The sequence below is a fragment of the Nicotiana tabacum genome, chromosome 23 (assembly GCF_000715075.1).
Source record: "Nicotiana tabacum cultivar K326 chromosome 23, ASM71507v2, whole genome shotgun sequence".
In the NCBI taxonomy this organism is placed as follows: domain Eukaryota; kingdom Viridiplantae; phylum Streptophyta; class Magnoliopsida; order Solanales; family Solanaceae; genus Nicotiana; species Nicotiana tabacum.
The window spans coordinates 688,850-697,823 of NC_134102.1; the positions used below are offsets into that span (position 1 = coordinate 688,850).

General features: G+C 36.5%; 1 long non-coding RNA gene across 1 annotated transcript; it reads right to left on the bottom strand.

The window, feature by feature from the left end:
- Positions 1-2,894: 2,894 nt before the first annotated feature.
- Positions 2,895-5,492, bottom strand: LOC142177555 (uncharacterized). Its single transcript, XR_012706087.1, has 2 exons — positions 4,796-5,492; positions 2,895-3,176 (listed from the first exon to the last, which is right to left on the bottom strand). It is a non-coding gene; the product is annotated as an uncharacterized LOC142177555 (long non-coding RNA).
- Positions 5,493-8,974: the final 3,482 nt, after the last annotated feature.

Genomic DNA, 8,974 nt, shown 5'->3' on the forward strand with positions numbered 1-8,974 from the left:
CGATCGCGATGAACACTGTCGCCCAACACTTAAAACAGAATCATAACAGGAATTGGCCATTTATTTCATTTTCTCAAAAACCAAACGGACTAGAGGCGATTTTCAAGAGTTGTTTTCTTCCCCCCAAAGTGTTGGTAAGTGATTCTAAACTATTTTCTTTCAATTACCTACTACATTTTATGAATTATCAACCTAAAATCTAGAGTTTTCATGGTAGAATTAGAGGTTTGGGTAGAAACAAGGGATTTTAGAAATTTGGGGATTTAGACCTCAATTTGATTTCGGATTTCAAAACTAATTATATATCCGGGCTCGAGGGTGAATGGGTAAATGGATTTTGGTCCGAACATCGGGTTTTGACCAAGCGGGCCCGGGATCGATTTTTTGACTTCTTGGAGGAAAATTTGGAAAATTTAATTTATACAATATAATTGATTCCTTTAGCAATATTTGATATTATTGAGTAATTTTTTAATAGACACGAGTGGTTTGGAGGTGAATTCTAGAGGAAAAGCTGTGATTGAGAATTAAGTGGCCTTCGGAACGAGGTAATTGTTGTGTCTAACCCTGACTTGAGGGAATTAGGAACCTCAGATTATTTGCTATATGAAATTCATGTGAGCGGCGTATATGTGAGGTGACGAGTACTTATGCGCTACCAATTTACTTGTTTTTCCTGTTTTCTCCCGTTTTTTCTTATATTGTCTCTTTCCTATGCCTAATTGTTACGTGTTTAGACTAGTGTTGTTAAATTGATCGTTCTTATCATGTTTACGGATTCTCTGGTGATAATTGAGTATTTATTTCAAAGTTGAGATTGATATTGTGGAACCAAATGTTGAAGTAAGGCTTGTACTTGTTATTCTATCTCCCTGTTGTTATTTATGCATTGCATTATGGAAAGGAAGAGTGTTAATACACGAAGGGTGATGCCGTGCCATATTGTGAGTGTTAATGCACGAAGGGTGATGTCGTGCCATATTGTGAGTATAAAAGGATGAAGGATGATTCTGTGCCATGATATTAAAGTTAATGCACGAAGGGTGATGTCATGCAGTTTCTATTGATTTTATGGTGAGATTGGGAGTAAAAGAACGAAGGGTGATGCCGTGCATTTTTTCTTTACTGTATTCGTTGCTCCTATTGATTCATAATATATTGGTTGTTCCAGTTATTATTCTACTGTAGTTCTTTATCTCGTATTTCCCCCAACATGTTTCCCCATCCCGATATCGCATGTCTAATTCTTCATTACTGTTATTTGTGTATACATTGTTAAACTGTACAGGTTGATTTGTAGGTGCCTTGCCTTAGCCTCGTCACTACTTCGTCGAGGTTAGGCTCGACAATTACCAGTACATGGGGTCGGTTGTACTGATACTGCACTCTGTACTTTCTGTGCAGATTTCGGTACCGGCTCGGGCTGATCGAAAGTTTTGCTGTTGGACCGCTATCCAGAGACTCGGGGTAGATCTGTCGGCATTCACAGACCTTGAAGTCCCCGTTTATCTTTTCTGTTCTACTTTTGTTTTTCATTCAAACAGTTATATTTCTTTCAAACTATTACTTATAGTGAATTCTAGAATGCTCGTGAATTGTGACTCCAGATCCGGGTGGTAGTAATTAATATAGTTTTTATATTATTCCGCACTTATTATACTTCATCTTAGCTAATATTGTTATTTACTGAATGGAAATAAGGATTGGTTTAATGATTCTCTAACGTTGGCTTGCTTAGCAAGTGAAATGTTAGGCGTCATCACGGTCCCGACGGTGAAAATTCCAGGTTGTGACACAGAGTTATTCATTTTTTCTATTTATTATCCAGATTTCATCATTTTCTGTCGTTCTATTCCAATAGAATTAGCTAGATTTTTTATTTCTCATAATTTTGTCATTTTTTAATATTTTTTTGATGTATTTGAAACGATTTATTGATTGAAATAAAGATTAATGGATTGCTTCATGTATATTATGCTGGAGTTCTATCATCTGAAAGCATAATATCCAGTATTTCATCCTGGATGGGTACAATCCAGTATTGTTTTGATGGATTTGAAGCGATTTATTGATTAAAATAAAGATTAATGGATTGGAGTTTATATTTTTTATGGTGTGTTTTTATGTATAATAAGTTGGATTTCATAATTTTTCTTGATGTTATTCTAGTATAATCAGCTGGAGTTCTTATTTTGTTTGGTTCATGTATATTATGCTGGAAATGCTACTTATGAAGCGCTATAAGCCAGTATATTATAATAGAGAAGTATAAAACAACGGAGAAGTTGTATCCAGAATAATTTGCTGGAATTAAAGTCTTTAAAATTTTGCTTCCTATATATAATGTTGGAGTTCTATCATCTGAAAGGATAATATCTAGTATTTCATCCTAGATATGTACAATCCAGTATTTTTTGATGGATTTGAAACGATTTATTTATTGAAATAAATATTAATGAATTGGAGTTATATATTTTTTTATGGTGTGTTTCTATATATAATAAGTTGGATTTCATAATTTTTGTTGATGATATTCTTAGTATAATTAGATGGAGTTCTTATTTTGTTTGGTTCATGTGTATTATGCTGGAAATGCTACTTATGAAGCGATATAAGCTAGTATATTATAATGGAGAAGTGTAAAACAACAGAGAAGTTGTATCCAGAACAATTTGCTGGAATTAAAGACTTTAAAATTTTACTTCCTGTATATTATGCTGGAGGTCTATCATCTGAAAGGATATTATCCAGTATTTTATCCTGGATATATACAATCCAGTTTTTTTAAGCGCTATTATCCAGTATATTTATGATGGATAAGTGTAAATGTCACGACCCAAAATCTCACCACAGGCGTCGTGATGGCACTTAGTCTCTAAGACTAGGTAAGCCGATTAAAATTACAATTCAAGTCAATTTTATTTTTAATGATAATTGAAACCAACAGTGGAAATAATTACAAACAACCTCCTAAGACTGGTAATACTGAATCACGAACTCTAACTGAATACATAAAATAATCTCAAAGATTGAATACTCAATACTGTTTGATTAATAATTGAAAGTATAATAAAATGGAAAGACTCCAAGGGACTGCGACGACCAAGCAGCTATACCTTGAATCCTTGCGATAACACTTTAACTCTGTCCGAGTCCGATATCTCCAATTCTTAGCTCTGCACAAAAATGTGCAGAAGTGTAGTATGAGTACAGCACAGTCGGTACCCAGTAAGTATCAAGACTAACCTCAGTGGAGTAGTGGCGAGGTACAGTCAAGACACTCACTAGTCTAATAACCTATGCAATATAGTATACAAAAATAATAGGAAACAAATAACAATAATGGCAACAATAATCAACTAGTGATATACACAACAGGGCAACAAGAACACCATTTATATTGCTCAACAAATGATGAATACAAGTACAACCAATTAATCAAGTCATTCAAATATAAATCTTTCGCCTATATGTTTGTCAAATAATAATCTTCAGGATATAATACTTTTCAATAAATATATTTCGAATATACTCCCTTCAAACAAATATTTTTCGAATAAAAGTCACCCTATGACACCTCATTTCAAAATCATAAAATAAGGGTCTCAGCCCACTTTCATATTTGCACAGCACCTCGTGCCAATTTCCACATAACAACCGCACGGACAACTCACTTGCCAATATCATCATCATCATTTACTCACGGCACCTCGTTCCTACATTTCATATCACAACTGCACGGATAATTCATGTGCCAATATTATCATTTTGTTCACTCACGGTACCTCGTGCCCACATTTGATTTCATAATCCGCCTGGCAATAGCCACAAGCTCCCAATTTCAACATAGATCAGACTATTATTAATTTACCAACAACAAGACAAATTGTGCAAGATATAAAAATAAACACAAGGAAAATCACAACATCACATGAAAATTACCAACGCAATACCCCACATCATCACATAAAAATTACCAACACAATAACTCCACATCATCATGTATCATCCGTGACAATAGCCACCCTTATCTCTTCTATAGACACCCTTATCCCTCCTCTATGACAATGTCAATAGCCACTCTTATCGCTCCATATAATAGCCACCCTTATTACTCCGCCCAGACAATATACCAACACACATATCCACAGTGAAATGCCACCCTTATATCCTCATAATAATAACTCGAATCACACAATAATTTACACGGAATATTATCACGACAACACAACACAATCAATTCCCATCACAATTTGCCAAATGACCACAACCAGTTCCACTGATACAGTAAAATCAATAAATTTCTCAAAAATAGCCCAAGGCTCCATGCAACGTATATAAAACCTCAAAACAATCAACAGAGATGGAACATATCTAGTATAGGTTAACGCCTTCATTAATCCAATTTCTTGATAAATATATTAATACCTCCATTTAACTTATTTAATTAATTATTTGCATACGGAAAAATTCATAATATAATTATTTTCAGGAATTATCAAATCCACAAACACACAAAATTTACGTAAAATTCCAAGTCGCAATCGCACCAATTTATCAAATAAATATAAACTCAACAAACAAAGATTGAGGCATGACAAATCACGGATTTACTAAGTTTCCATAATTTTCAAATTTAATACATAAGGGCGTCTACTTGACCCATATAATTTGCACATATAAACCAAGTACATACTCGTCACCTTGCGTACATGGTTTTCAATTACACAATTTCCACATAAGACTCAATGCCTAAGGGGTAATTCCCCCACTCAAAGTTAGACAAGATACTTACCTCAAAACCGCGTAATTTCTTACTACGCTATGCCCTTGCCTCGTGAATTGGTCTCCAAACGTCCCGAATCTTTTGTATAGCAAAGTTTTCTCCAGATTTTGATTAAGCAAGAACCACTTAATACAGAAACAACATTACTCAGAGATGAACTAGAAACCAAATCTGACAATAGCACCTTGATTGCATTTCAAATCTGGACCGATATCGCAGACCATATAACTTGAACAATACCCACCGTAACGGCAACATCAGTTGGAGTTCAAATCTAGAGATCTAGCCCAAAATATACCCTTAATATTCAACCCATTTCTGATTTCTAATTCACTGATAATTTTGACAAAGAAAATGATAAAGGACGGTGGTGGGGGAGCTTTAAAAATAGAAAAAGGGTGGTGTTGCAGTCAAGGAAAGTTCATGGGAGGAGCTTTTGTTAATTTGTGGTCCAAACATTGGTTGAACAGAGGTGATGGAATTAAGTAGTTTCTATGTTAAAAGTCTGTGAAAAGAACTGAAATGTTGGTGGAGCTTTGTGTAGATGGAGGAAATTTTGCCAAATGGAGAAGATGAGCAAAATTTTTCCTTTTCCCCTCTCTGTTCTCCAAACCGTGTGGACCCCAATGCAACTTGATTGTGTATTATCAATGATTTTTGTGAGTTGCGTGAGATGTCAAGGTGAGGTTTCTAGAGTGATGCCCAAGAAAATTGAATATGGAAATCCTATTCCAGAAGAGTGTACGTGAGGAGTAATGTAACGACCCGACAGGTCGTTTTGAGCTTTAGCGCGTCGTTCGGCGGTTTGAGGTCTTGAGTAGTTTCACTTTAAGTATTATGACTTGCGCGCGTGGTCGGAATTGAATTTCGGAAAGTTCGGAGTTGATTTGGAAAGAAAACTCTCATTTCGGAAGCTTTAAGTTGGAAGAATTGACTAAGGGTTGATTTTGAGTAAAAGGCCTCGGAATCGGGATTTGAAAGTTCCAACAGGTTTGTATGATAATTTTGGACTTGAGCGTATATCTGGATCGGGTTTTGGATGACCCGGTAGCGTTTCGGCACCTGTTGTGGAAAGTTGGTATTTTGGAAGGATTTTACAAATTTGTGTTGAAGTGTATTTTAATGTTATCGATATCTGTTTGGGATTCCGAGTTTAGGAATAGCTCCGTATGGTGATTCTGGTATTAGGAGCACGTCCGGATGTGGATTTGGAGGTCCATAGGTCATTTCGGGGTCATTTGGCGGAAGTTGGAAATTTGAAGGTTTTTGAGAATTTTGACGGGGAGTGCACTTTTGATGTCGGGGTTGGATTCCGATTCCAGAAGTTGGATTAGGTCCGTCATGTCAAATGTGACTTATGTGCAAAATTTGAGATCGATCGGACGTGATTTGATAGGTTTTGGCATCGATTGTAGGAGTTTGAAGCTTCAAAGTTCATTAGGTTTGAATTGGAGGGTGATTCACAATTTAGATGTTGTTTGGCGTGATTTGAGGCCTCGACTAAGTTCGTAATGTGTTTTGGGACGTGTTGGTATATTTGGTTGAGGTCATGAGGGCCTCGGATGGATTCTGGATGGTTAACAGATCGAGTTTGGACTTGGAAGAAGTGCTGAGGCAGCTGATATCTGATGCAATCGCACTTGCGTGAAAAGGGACGCAAGTACGAGCCCGTAGGTGTAGCGATGTGGTCGCAGAAGCGGCATTTGGATGGAGCTGGGATGGCCACAGATGCGAGGATACTTCCGCATCTGCGAGCCCGCAGATGCAAGGAAAGCTCCGCAAAGCGGAATGCCAGCTGGCAGCTGGACTCGCAGAAGCGGAGGGTCTCCGCATGTGCGAGACCGCAGAGGCTCGTTTGGCATCGCAGGTGTGGAGTTGTGCTAAGAAGAGGGTATGCGCAAGTGCGGTAGTCGGGCTGGGCAGTGTTCTTTTTAAACAAAGGGGTTGGATCAATTCCACTTCATTTCGTCCATGGGAGCCGATTTTTGGAGCAATTTTGGAGTGTCATCTTCATCAGCTATTATGGGGTAAGTGATTTTTTCACATTGTGAGTAAAATACATGAGTTTTATATGGATTCAAGTATGAAAATTTATAGAAATTTGGGATTTTGAAGAAAAATCTAGAAATTGGTATTTTTGGATTTTGACCACCAAATTGGACATGGAATCCGGGCACGTGGGCCCGAGGGTGATTTTTATCGACTTTTCGAGCGGAGTTCAAAATTATTGTAAATTAAATTATAATGAGTATTAGAGTATATATTTATGGATTTTCACCTTTATTGACTAGTTTTGGAGCGATGGCCATTGGTTTGAGTTGTTGGAAAGGCTTTGGAGCCGGTTATGAAATTTCGGAGCGAGGTAAGTTTCCTTTCTAACTTTGTAAGATGGAATTAACCCCATAGGTGAATCAAATTATTATGTGCTTCTATTTGTGGGGGCTACGTACGCACGAGGTGACGAGAGTCCGTGCGTAGCTACTATTATGCTTATGTCCGGGTAGTTTAGGACCCATATCATGTTGTACTTGCGATGTTTGCGCCCTACTGTTAATTTAATTATTTAACACATTTAGAAACTCGATAAAGAAATTGTAAAAAGGTTAAACTTCATTTACTTGACCGTTAAATGAGAATTTGTTATTCTTGAAATATTTGCCCCTTAATAAATCTTAAATTGGTTGTTTAATGTGTTTTCTCTTTTGTGTAGCGGGCCGAATGCCTCGGTAACAGATAAATGCATCTATGGTTCGTGTCGTTTGACCTTCGGCAATGCACAATTTAAATATTATGTTGGATCGGGCCGTACGACCTCGGCATAATTTGCGCATGATAAATCTTTGGAATCAATTATAATTGATATTGCTTCTTTGGATTGAGATATAAATTGTTAAATGTCGAGAATAAGTTTGGAAAAATTTCCTATAAATAAAAGAATTGTCCACTCACTTCTTATTATTGATTTTACAGCTATTTAGCAATCCACGCTTAAGTATAATATCAGTATTTATTGTTAGCCCATAGTAAATATCGGAGTCAACCTCTCGTCACTTCTTCTTCGAGGTAAGACGGGATACTTACTGGGTACGCGTTGATTTACGTACTCATACTACACTTACTGCATATTTTTGTACAGGTACATATATGTTTTAGTGGCCTTGTGGGCGCAGAGGCGCAACTATGGCAGGGACTTAGGTGAGTTGCACTCTATACTACGATCCGCAACCAGCAGAGTCTCCTTCAGAGTATTTATATTTTTTTCCTGTCTAATTTGTATTCCGGTCAGATGCTGTATTTTATTTTACTTCCTAGTTGATGCTCATGCACTTGTGACACTGAGTTTTGGAGTGATTATAGGTTGTTTGGTATTGAAATTGTGGAAATATTTTTATTTACTCTGTAAAGTCCATATTTTATTATTAAATTGAAGAAAATCGTGATTTCAAATACTAAAATGAGTAATTAAGTTAATTACTTATTGCTGGCTTGCCTGACAATGGTGTTAGGCTCCATCACGACCTAAAATAGATTTTTGGTCGTGACAAGTAATTCCTTAGAGAAAGTGACAAAATTCATGAGCTTTTTTTTTAATTATCTAAAGAAAACTTTTAAGAGTCAAAATGAACAAAACTAACTAATTTAAAAGAAAATAAGATAGTAAAAGATCAATTAGGCATACTGCCAAATGCAACGAGAACCAAAATATGTCAACTCCTCGGTCAAAATCCCAAACTTAAATTCCTATTTTAGCCATTTCAAGCCTAATTTAACTACGGACTTCCAAATAAAATTCCGAAAATACTCCTAAGTCCAAAATTACCATACGGAGCTGTTGGAATTATCAAAACTCTATTCCGGGGTCGTTTACTTAAAAGTCAAACTCCGGTCAACTCTTATCATTTAAACTTCAAAAATGAAAATTGTGCTTTAAATTAAATTCCGAATCTTCCGAAAACCAAACTCGACAACACACGCAAGTCATAATACATATTACAAAGCTGCTCGGGACCTTAAGTCACTGAACGGAATGTAGATTCTCAAAATAACAAGTCAGGTCATTACATTCTCCCCCTCTTAAAACATACGTTCGTCCTCGAACGTGACAAGTCGGAGGACATTAATTTACTGAGTGTACTATTACACACCTACTCGTGGTGAGTCCAAGTCACCAAAATTTTAACATTATCC